The following is an 8753-nucleotide window of genomic DNA, read 5'->3' on the forward strand; positions in this document are numbered from 1 at the left end:
CTTGAAATTTTACGCATATATAAAACATCATTTTTCTAACATATGTGATTTTTTTGAGAATTTTTTGAACTTTTTTCGATGGAGTTTTCACAGTTTGGACCGTAGAGGTGGTTTTCACCGGATACTTTGCCCTTTAATCGAGTCATGTGTTTTGTTTATTTGTAAGAATCAGAAGATAATTTCTTCACTTTACTCGTTAATTACTTTCCTGAGTTAAGTTTTTGTTTTTCTTCATGCTTAATGTTTTGGTTAAATTAATTGAAGCGATCTGATAGCAACAGCCGAGAGCATCTTGCAAGAAGGTGAAGTGTGTTTGGCGTGAGATGCTCCTGGACAGTAGTTCATATCCTCTTAAAATGTGTGAATGAACAAAAACCTAACTTTAATCTCATGTAGCAGCTGAAACTGACCCTCTGCACCTGACCTCAATTAGATCCTACACAATTTCTGCTGAAGATGGCAGAGTATGCGTTGTTGGGCGGAAGGAGAGGTTATGCAGCAGGAGTTTTTTTAAATTAGAGATAAGATGTTCTTCATGTTGTATGTAGGAAGTGCAGGGCCTTTCCTATGTGCTTCAGATTCATTATGATGGTGGTGATGGGTCCTGTGCGCCCTAAGAAGATGAGAGTTTTAGTGTGTTGTCACTTTTGGACCGTATAAGACTATGTATCGTTCCTTTTATTATGTCCCATAGTGTGTCTCAAGACATGGTTCAATTAAATGGTACCGCGCACGCATGTTCTCTTGCCTGGCAAAATGCTCTAGGTTATGCAAAATTGCAATAGCCACAACTGAGTACAAACTATAATGGAGCTGAATCACGTGGTCTTTAATGGAGCTTCTTGAAGGAGCATATGCACACTGGTTCCAGGCAGAACAGGGTTTCTTGTACAAATCATTATCATATTCAGATGTACAAACAGATTGTAGACATGATCATTGAAGCTGGATCAATTGGCAATAATTATGTGACATATAGGACAAAATTATAATCCATGCTGAGAAATGCTGGTATTATAATCCCAACAAAAGCATATCTCAATTAAACAGGTTTAGTTTCCTGATAGAAACACAGGGATACGAGTAGAAGTGTCATGCTACAGGGATCTTTTTTTTATATAGGAACTCTAATGAGTAATTTGCAGATTAGGGGCACAAATCTTATTTCCAGAGCAAGGTTCAGAGGAAGTGTACCCGCGAGCAGATGAGCCGGGCGGTGACTTCGACGGCCTCCATACCCTCCACGCGCATCTGTTCGACCATGGCGGCCCGTATCACCGGGAGAAGCCGGGCGAGGCGGGCGAAGTTGATAATCGCGGCCGAGGCGTTCGAGGCCTCCGCCGGCTCGAACCGGAGTCCTACCTCGCGAAGGGCTTCCACGGCCTGCCCTGTTAAGGCCTGGAGGCTCAGGCAGTCGAGGCGGCGGGCTTCGGCGAGCTCCACGGTTGTGGCAAGCGCCTTGTCTTTCTTCGCGGACAGGGAGGAGTGCAGCCTTGTCTCTCTCCATCAGTGCAGACTCAAGGCCGCTGGCTCTGCAAGATGCGGCCCTGAGCTCCTCACGAACGACCGTCTCCCGCACAGCTACGCGGAGGACGCCTCGATTTCCCGCGCCGTGGCCAGCTCCGCGAGCGCGCGCAGCCGCTGGTTCTCCCGACAACCGCACCGCCCACCGCAACAACTGACGGCAGTGTCGCATGCCCTTCAAGTACCATGGCCAGTATAAAGAGGGGAGCTAGAAAGAGGTTAACTCAATAAGGTAGTAAGAAGTGCTACATACGAAGGGATAGAACATGCTAGAGTAGAAATGGGAGCCATTGGGAGCTCGAAGAGCGCCCCCGGGACCATTGTACCCACCTTCATACATCGAGAATCTAGACAAGTAGAACGTAGAGTGTTACGCTCCAACGGCCTGAATCTGAGTAAACCTCTTGTGTGTCGTTAGGTCGTGTGTGAGTGTGTCTGCGAGACCCATCGCTTGTGCAGCACCCTCGCCCTCCTCGAACAAAGGGGCAAAGGGGGTGTGTCGATCCCCCGGTGTCGAAGTTCAGGCACTGACACGGTCACCGTCTCTAGGAGGGATGGGGTGCCCGCCGCCGTCGCGACTAGAGAGGTGGGGCGCCGGGCCTGGCTCGAGGTCAGGTGGGGAACGGGTTTGATTGCGAAACGTTTTTCTCCTTGTACCATTAACAAGGTGGTATTTTTGTAGGGGTGTTTTTGAAAATTGTGTTTAAGTGATGGGTTTGATTGCCAACTCTAATTTGAACCGCATATAGTAAGACCGAAGTTTGCAATTTTTCATTGGATATGTCGCGTTTTAGGTCGTAGCTTTTTTTTTTCAAGTCATGGCCGTGTAGAGCATTGTTGTTTAACTAACGGAAGGCCATGAGATGCTAAAAAGAGCAAAAATAAATAATAAATAATTAGGCCTTGGCCCAGACTGGAGTAGCTGAGAGCCTGAGAACCAGTAGCATCCGCCTCGTGAACCCGAGGAAGAGTAGATGCAGAGGAGGAAGATCCTAAAACAGAGAGGGATGTTACGGTACCCCTATACTGCTGTCCAGTCCAGTGCAGAGCAGTATACAAATCTCCACCGTTGATTCGGTAAGGGTAGTAAAGACATTTTCCATCTAACTGAATCAGGGGTGAAAGTGTTCTTTTCTCTCTCGTGGGGTGAAATTTCGTCGCCCCATCCGAACACTCCACGCGCCGCCGGTCATCGACATCGACCCGGCCACCGGACAGGCGTTCGTTGACATCACCGGCGAGTTTTTTACTTCTTCTTCGTGGTGTCGGAGCCGGAGACGGCCTGGGTGGGGGAGGGCGCGGCGGCGGCGTGGGATCAGGGCTCAGCGGCCAGACATTCGAGCGCTGCCGTCGCTGTTTACTCTGCCATATCGGTCACCACGGTCTTTGTTGTCGACTGCTGTCTCCGTGTGCCGCCGTCTTTCCATCGTCTAAGCTGCAATCCTCGACCTCACTCCCACGTCCGTGGCATCTTCGCCTCGTCGAGTTATCCCGTAATTCACCTCCTCTGATTCAAATGAGTGACCTGAGGTTAACTGATTCACTAATTACTTAATCCTAATGATTATGCACCGAGAACACCAACAATCGAATGATTGTTCTTAGTAATATGCACAAACAAGTTGCTCTTGTTATTTATAACGAGCACCGTGGCCCTCGCAAATGCGAGGGCTACGTCTCAAAAGTATGGGAAACAGATTTATGGCTTTATAAATTAGAAATAATAATATGCTTCTATAGCCACCGCAAATGCTGTGCTGAGTTAAACAAAACATGTGAGAAAAAAACATATTTAATCATTTTCCAATTCTGGCAAAATGGTTATTATGCCAAATTAGAAACACAACGTTGATAGAGAAAGTATCCTATGAAAACCAATGCGGATGCATTTTAACAAAACTCAAGGGTGTGAATGAAAACATAACCTAAAGAAGAGGGTGGAGTGCGGGTTGATTCAAAACAAACTTAAGAGTCTAAGTGAAAAGTTGTGAATGCATGTTTGATCCAAGGGCTAATATTTTGGTTTGCATGTTTTCACCTAACATTGATTTTCACGGGATATACTTTCTCATATCGATAAGCATGTGTTATTTCCACATGGTGATATTAGATCAACACATAGAAATTCACATCGCAATCTAGCCGATTTTTTAATGTAATGTTAGATCATAAGCGAGGTTGACATTTAGATCATCAATCCTCGATATTAGATCGATGTACAATTAGAAAAATATATGAATATATGTGTTATGGTTTGAAAATAATTAGGGTATATCCATATGCTGTTTAGATATAGTTATGAAGATCTAAAAATTATGTTGTATAATGATAAGAGTCCGTCAGAAAAATGGTCAGATGACATTAGTCACAAAGACGCGTCGGTTTGTTACAAAGAACGATTTGTTGTGTGCTGTGTTGGTATTTTGCTTTGTCGTGCGGTTTCTTATATATAACTTTGGCCATTATTTATGTATATGATTGTTGAAATGAAAAGGAAATACTTCTCAACAAAAAAATATTTTTGTTTGATTTCAAAATTTTGCTGATTTGGTTGGTAGTTAAAGTAAGAGACCTTTGACTGCAAATGTTTTAAAACTTTATATTTTGAACCTGTGTAGTATTTTTTTTTGAAGAAAATGCACCGCTTTTCTATATCAACTGGACAAGCCTTTGCGGATTGGTCGTCGTACATAAAAACCGTTAATATGGTGTTATAACTTGGCACGTTTGAGCTCCCGCGGTCAAAAATACTCCCTCCGTCTCATATCAAGTGACGAACATGTATCTATACGGTTTTTGGGTGTAGATACATCCATGTTTGGACAAATTTGAGTCACTTAATATGAGACGAAGGGAGCACGTATCACTGGTTCAGATGATGACATGGCATGCCGATGTGGACTAAGGGAGCCGAGCCAGGCCATTGAATCTTGCAAATAGACCCTTCTTTCCTCTACTCTCACCATCGACCCCATGATCCCGAATATTGTTGCCACACCATCTGCTCCTCTGTCGAGCATCGGTCTGGCCACGACGAAGGACCACATGAGCATCAGTCTGGCCGCCTCAGCATGCCCGCGAGCTCAAGATGGTGGCGGATGACCGCACATGGCCGTCGGCTTGGCTCTCCTGCCCCCGCGAGCTACTCCTTTGGCCGCGCCCCTCCAGCGCCGCACGTGACCTGTCTCCGGCCCCGCCAGCAGCCTCCCTACAGCCCCTCCCGCGGCCTGCCTCCAGCCCCGCCCGACCCCGTCGCCTCCATTTTCTCCGGCAAGGTGCAGCAGCTGACAGGTTCGCCCAGCCCCACGCCACCCACGGGGAATCGTGAGATCGGGGGGCGAGCGCGCCGCATCGCCGACGGAATCAGTAGGGCCGGGTCCTCCAAGAGTCATGCGGACTTAACGGGCTATCGGGTCGGGTTGGGTCAGGTTTGTCCGACGTAGTACCTGACAGGTGGGCCCGACCTGTAAGGAAAACTGTCAAAATGGCTAAACATGTCATTTCGGTCTTGTTGTTACATTGTGACTCGAAAAGTGTGGTTTTCCGGAAAAAATAGAGAAAGTGAGTGCTGCTTGAGAAGATTGCCCCGAAATGTGAAGTTTTGTGAAATTTACTCTTAAAAACAACAGACTCATACTACTAAATCAATGTACTTAGATGTATAATTTCATAATGCACTTGTTTTTTGTTTTATTAATTTTTTTTAGAGAAATTGGTCGTCAAACTATCACCTTGGGACTGATTAAGGGTCCACCAAATAAACGGCAAATGTTTTGGTTTTTATGTGATTTTCTAGCACGGACCTGTGCTTTGTTCTCCATCCGTTTCATAATTTTTGTCTAAATATTACATGTATTTAGACACATTTTATGAATAGATACGTCCATTTTTGAGCAAATTTGAGACAAGAATTATGTAACGGAAGGAGTATATCTAAACAATATGTGTTGTCCAACAGATACTGGATATACACATCAAGTCAAACTATTACATAAGCCATAAAAATCTCCTATTAATTTTTGTGTTTAGGGATATGTGCCTTCTGTTAGCAAGAAAAACCCCATGCATGAATCCAAGAATTATGTACTGTTTTTTCCTTTTCTTCATGAAGTTCAAGTTAGTTACGAATTGAAGTTAGGAGTTGTACACGGGTTAGATCATATATATAGTTGGTCCGGTCATTTTTATACTAAAGCCCACGGCACAAAAGTTAGAGATGTTTATCGATGGAGATTAGCTAATAAAGATTAATCCTTACACTAACTATGGAAGACAAACATGATACCTTCGCTCATGTTTTCACTTCTTTCCCACCAAATGTGTCCTTCAGGCGAAACCTTGTCGGACCTACTTTGGTAGAGTGGACTGATCTCCTGACTCGTCTCTCTACTATGAACCTATCTCCTGGCCACGATGAGTTTCGTTGGAATCTTCACCCCAGCGGTTTATTTTCGGTCAAATCAATGTACCAGGCCTTGGTCCATGCTGATACGCCGATATCTACCAAACAGTTATGGAGATTAAAGGTTTCTCTAAAAATTAAAATTTTCCTTTGATTCTTGCGGCGGGGGGTCACTCTTACTAGAGACAACCTGTCAAAGCAGAACTGGAAGAGTAGTCCGAAGTGTAGTTTTTGTGCTGAGGATGAGACCATTGTACACCTTTTTTTCCGATGTCATGTCTCTCGATCTGTGTGGTCAATGGTCCAAATAGTTTCTAATCTTTATCCTCCTCGTGATGTTGCTCATATGTTTGGGTCCTGTTTACGGGGTGTTAACAAAAGATTGAGCGCGCTTATTTTGTTCGGGGCAGCAGCTTAATGTTGGGCAATTGTTTCTGATAATGTTTTTAATAGAAAGTTTATATTTAACTTCTTCAATGCAGGTTTTGTATTCTTGCACGTAATGGTTCCGTACTTGGTCTATACTCCTCAAGCCGACGGACCATCAACTGGTTTTGATGGCGTGCAACAAGCTGGAACAAGTTGTTAGGATATTTTTACCCACCATAGGTGGCAGTCTAGTCTCCGCCTTGAGGCTGCTTGAGTCGTTATATTTCTTTCGTTGTAATAAGTTTGTTCGGTACTTTTTGGTTGTGTGCATTTTGGCGCAGAGGCCGGGGGTGTGATACTCTGTGATTGTATCGCTCGATATAACATTGAGATCAATAAAAACTTTCATTTTCAAAAAAAAACTATGGAAGCATCCTCATGCATGGTCTAGAGACCCAAGACGACTACTACGAATTCCACAAAAAAATAATCAAAGGGTAATAGCAGAGTGCCTGTGCCCACTACAAAGCATATACGTAACGTAGTAGTGATAGCTTTGTCTACCGGCAGTTTGTCTACTGTACTCAAAGAAAATGACTTACCTTATAGCAGGACATAGCAAATTGCAGGTTTTATGGTGCTACTCCATGCGCACATGGCCAAAACGGATCAAGGATTGCCTTTTATCATTTTCTGTAGATTGGATCTCGCACCAGGCAGCGCGAGGACGAAGGAGGTGAGGATGGCCTCGGGATGACCCCCTATCGTGAGAGCGGAGGGAGGCAAAGCCAGAGTACGATAGCTGCAATTATGGAAATCTAACGGTTGAGGTTGGTTACTAATATACCCCTATGGTGAGAGCGGAGGTAGGCAAAGAGCCCACCAAATCAACAGCTAGATTTTTTACTTTTTTGTGGTTTCTAGACTATCTACTTCCTCCGTTCCGAAAAAAATTTCGTGGCACTTTATACAATGTCAGATTAAAAAAATACCTTGTACAATAAAAAATGAACAAAACAACCTTGTCCCTAGTTGCTCGATCTCCTCCACACTAGCTCGCCTCTAACCTCCAGGTCGCCGCTCAGCTCCAGGTCCAGACCGCCACCTCCTGCAGCTCCAGGTCCAGATCCAGTCGCCTCCAAGTCCACTCCTGCAGCCCCACGGCCCCACCTCCAAATCCAGGACGAACAAACCAGAAAGCGCCTGTAGAGGAGGCTTCATGGCGGAAGGGCTAGATAGTGGACGCGGTCGAGCTCTCCCATGAGGTCGTCGACGTCGTCAGAGGAGACGAAGAAGACCGTGTCGAGGTCATCGTGTAGTTTCGGACGTCATCGCAGACGGAGAGACGTAGTGAAGTTGGTGGTCGCCCGGGCGCGGCGGCGGTATGCGGCCGCCGAAGCTGCCACCGGATCCGCCAGTTCCGTCCGTGCAGCCGCCAGATCTGACCTCGCCGATGCCGGATCCGGCGGTTCGTCGCCGTCTTGGACCAGAAAACCTAGCTTTTCGTGGAGGGGAGCGCAGCGGACAGGGGACGGAAGGAGGAGTAAAGGTGGCGAGGTGAGAGGGGAAAGGGCCATGGAGGAAAGGCGAGGAGAGAGCGGCGGCGAGGCGAGGAGAGGGGAGTTCCAAGGTGGAGCAGGGAGAGGTGCGGCCGTGCGGGTGGTGATTGGGTTGAAGACTGAAGAGGCGAGTGACTTATTTGGTGGACGGGGTTGATAACATACAAACACGAGGTTTTTTTTTTGACAAATTGCTGGCGCGACAATCTTTTCGGAACGGAGGGAGTATCTTTTTCCTGGTTGCTCCATCATGTACTTTTAGTAGATAATAGATATGCACAAACAACTTGCTGCTGTTATTTGTATATAAATTTCTTGCTTTTCATGTAACATTTATTTTATCATCGGTAGATGATTTCCCTCTAAAGCGTTTTGAAGTATCTCACTTTAAAAATCATTAAGTTCCTGTTCTCTCACAAAAGAAACATAAGGAGCTCCCCTGCTCCTTTTCATAGAAACAAAACTTGGGTAAAAGAAAATTCAGAACATGGTAGTTACAGTGCGTACCCTCACCCAAACAGGCCTCACAGTTTTCATAGGCCTCATAGTTTTAATTTGGAAATTACAAATCAAATGCTTGTAACCAATACATGACTCAGCCTGCAGGAAGTAAACCTCATTCCATAAGCTTATATGTACCTAAAGCTTGCTTGCTAAGGCTCATCTTTGTGGAGATCATGCCCAAGTAAAATTCAAACAATTGAGTTGAAAATGATGGATTATAAATGGTAATTGTACGAATGGTGTAAAATGGCAATGGATATGCCCAGGGGAGAATAATGTTACAGCTCGTTTGATACCCATCATTTGAGTTTAAAATTCAGGAATTCATTTCGAATTCCAGAAACAAACGGCACGGAATTGGCCACGGAAATTCAATCTCAAATTTCATGAAATTG

At 45.1% G+C, this 8753-nt stretch overlaps 1 long non-coding RNA gene across 2 annotated transcripts; it reads right to left on the reverse strand.

Moving 5' to 3' along the window:
- Positions 1–865: 865 nt before the first annotated feature.
- LOC112272055 lies at positions 866–8002 on the reverse strand. Of its 2 annotated transcripts, none has more exons than XR_002965750.1 (2): positions 6898–8002; positions 866–1699 (listed from the first exon to the last, which is right to left on the reverse strand). It is a non-coding gene; the product is annotated as an uncharacterized LOC112272055 (long non-coding RNA). The 2 variants fall into 2 exon arrangements; XR_002965749.1 differs by lacking the exon at positions 6898–8002 and adding an exon at positions 1778–1880.
- Between the last annotated feature and the right edge of the window lie 751 nt (positions 8003–8753).

Source organism: Brachypodium distachyon, chromosome 3, assembly GCF_000005505.3.
Source record: "Brachypodium distachyon strain Bd21 chromosome 3, Brachypodium_distachyon_v3.0, whole genome shotgun sequence".
In the NCBI taxonomy this organism is placed as follows: Eukaryota; Viridiplantae; Streptophyta; class Magnoliopsida; order Poales; family Poaceae; genus Brachypodium; species Brachypodium distachyon.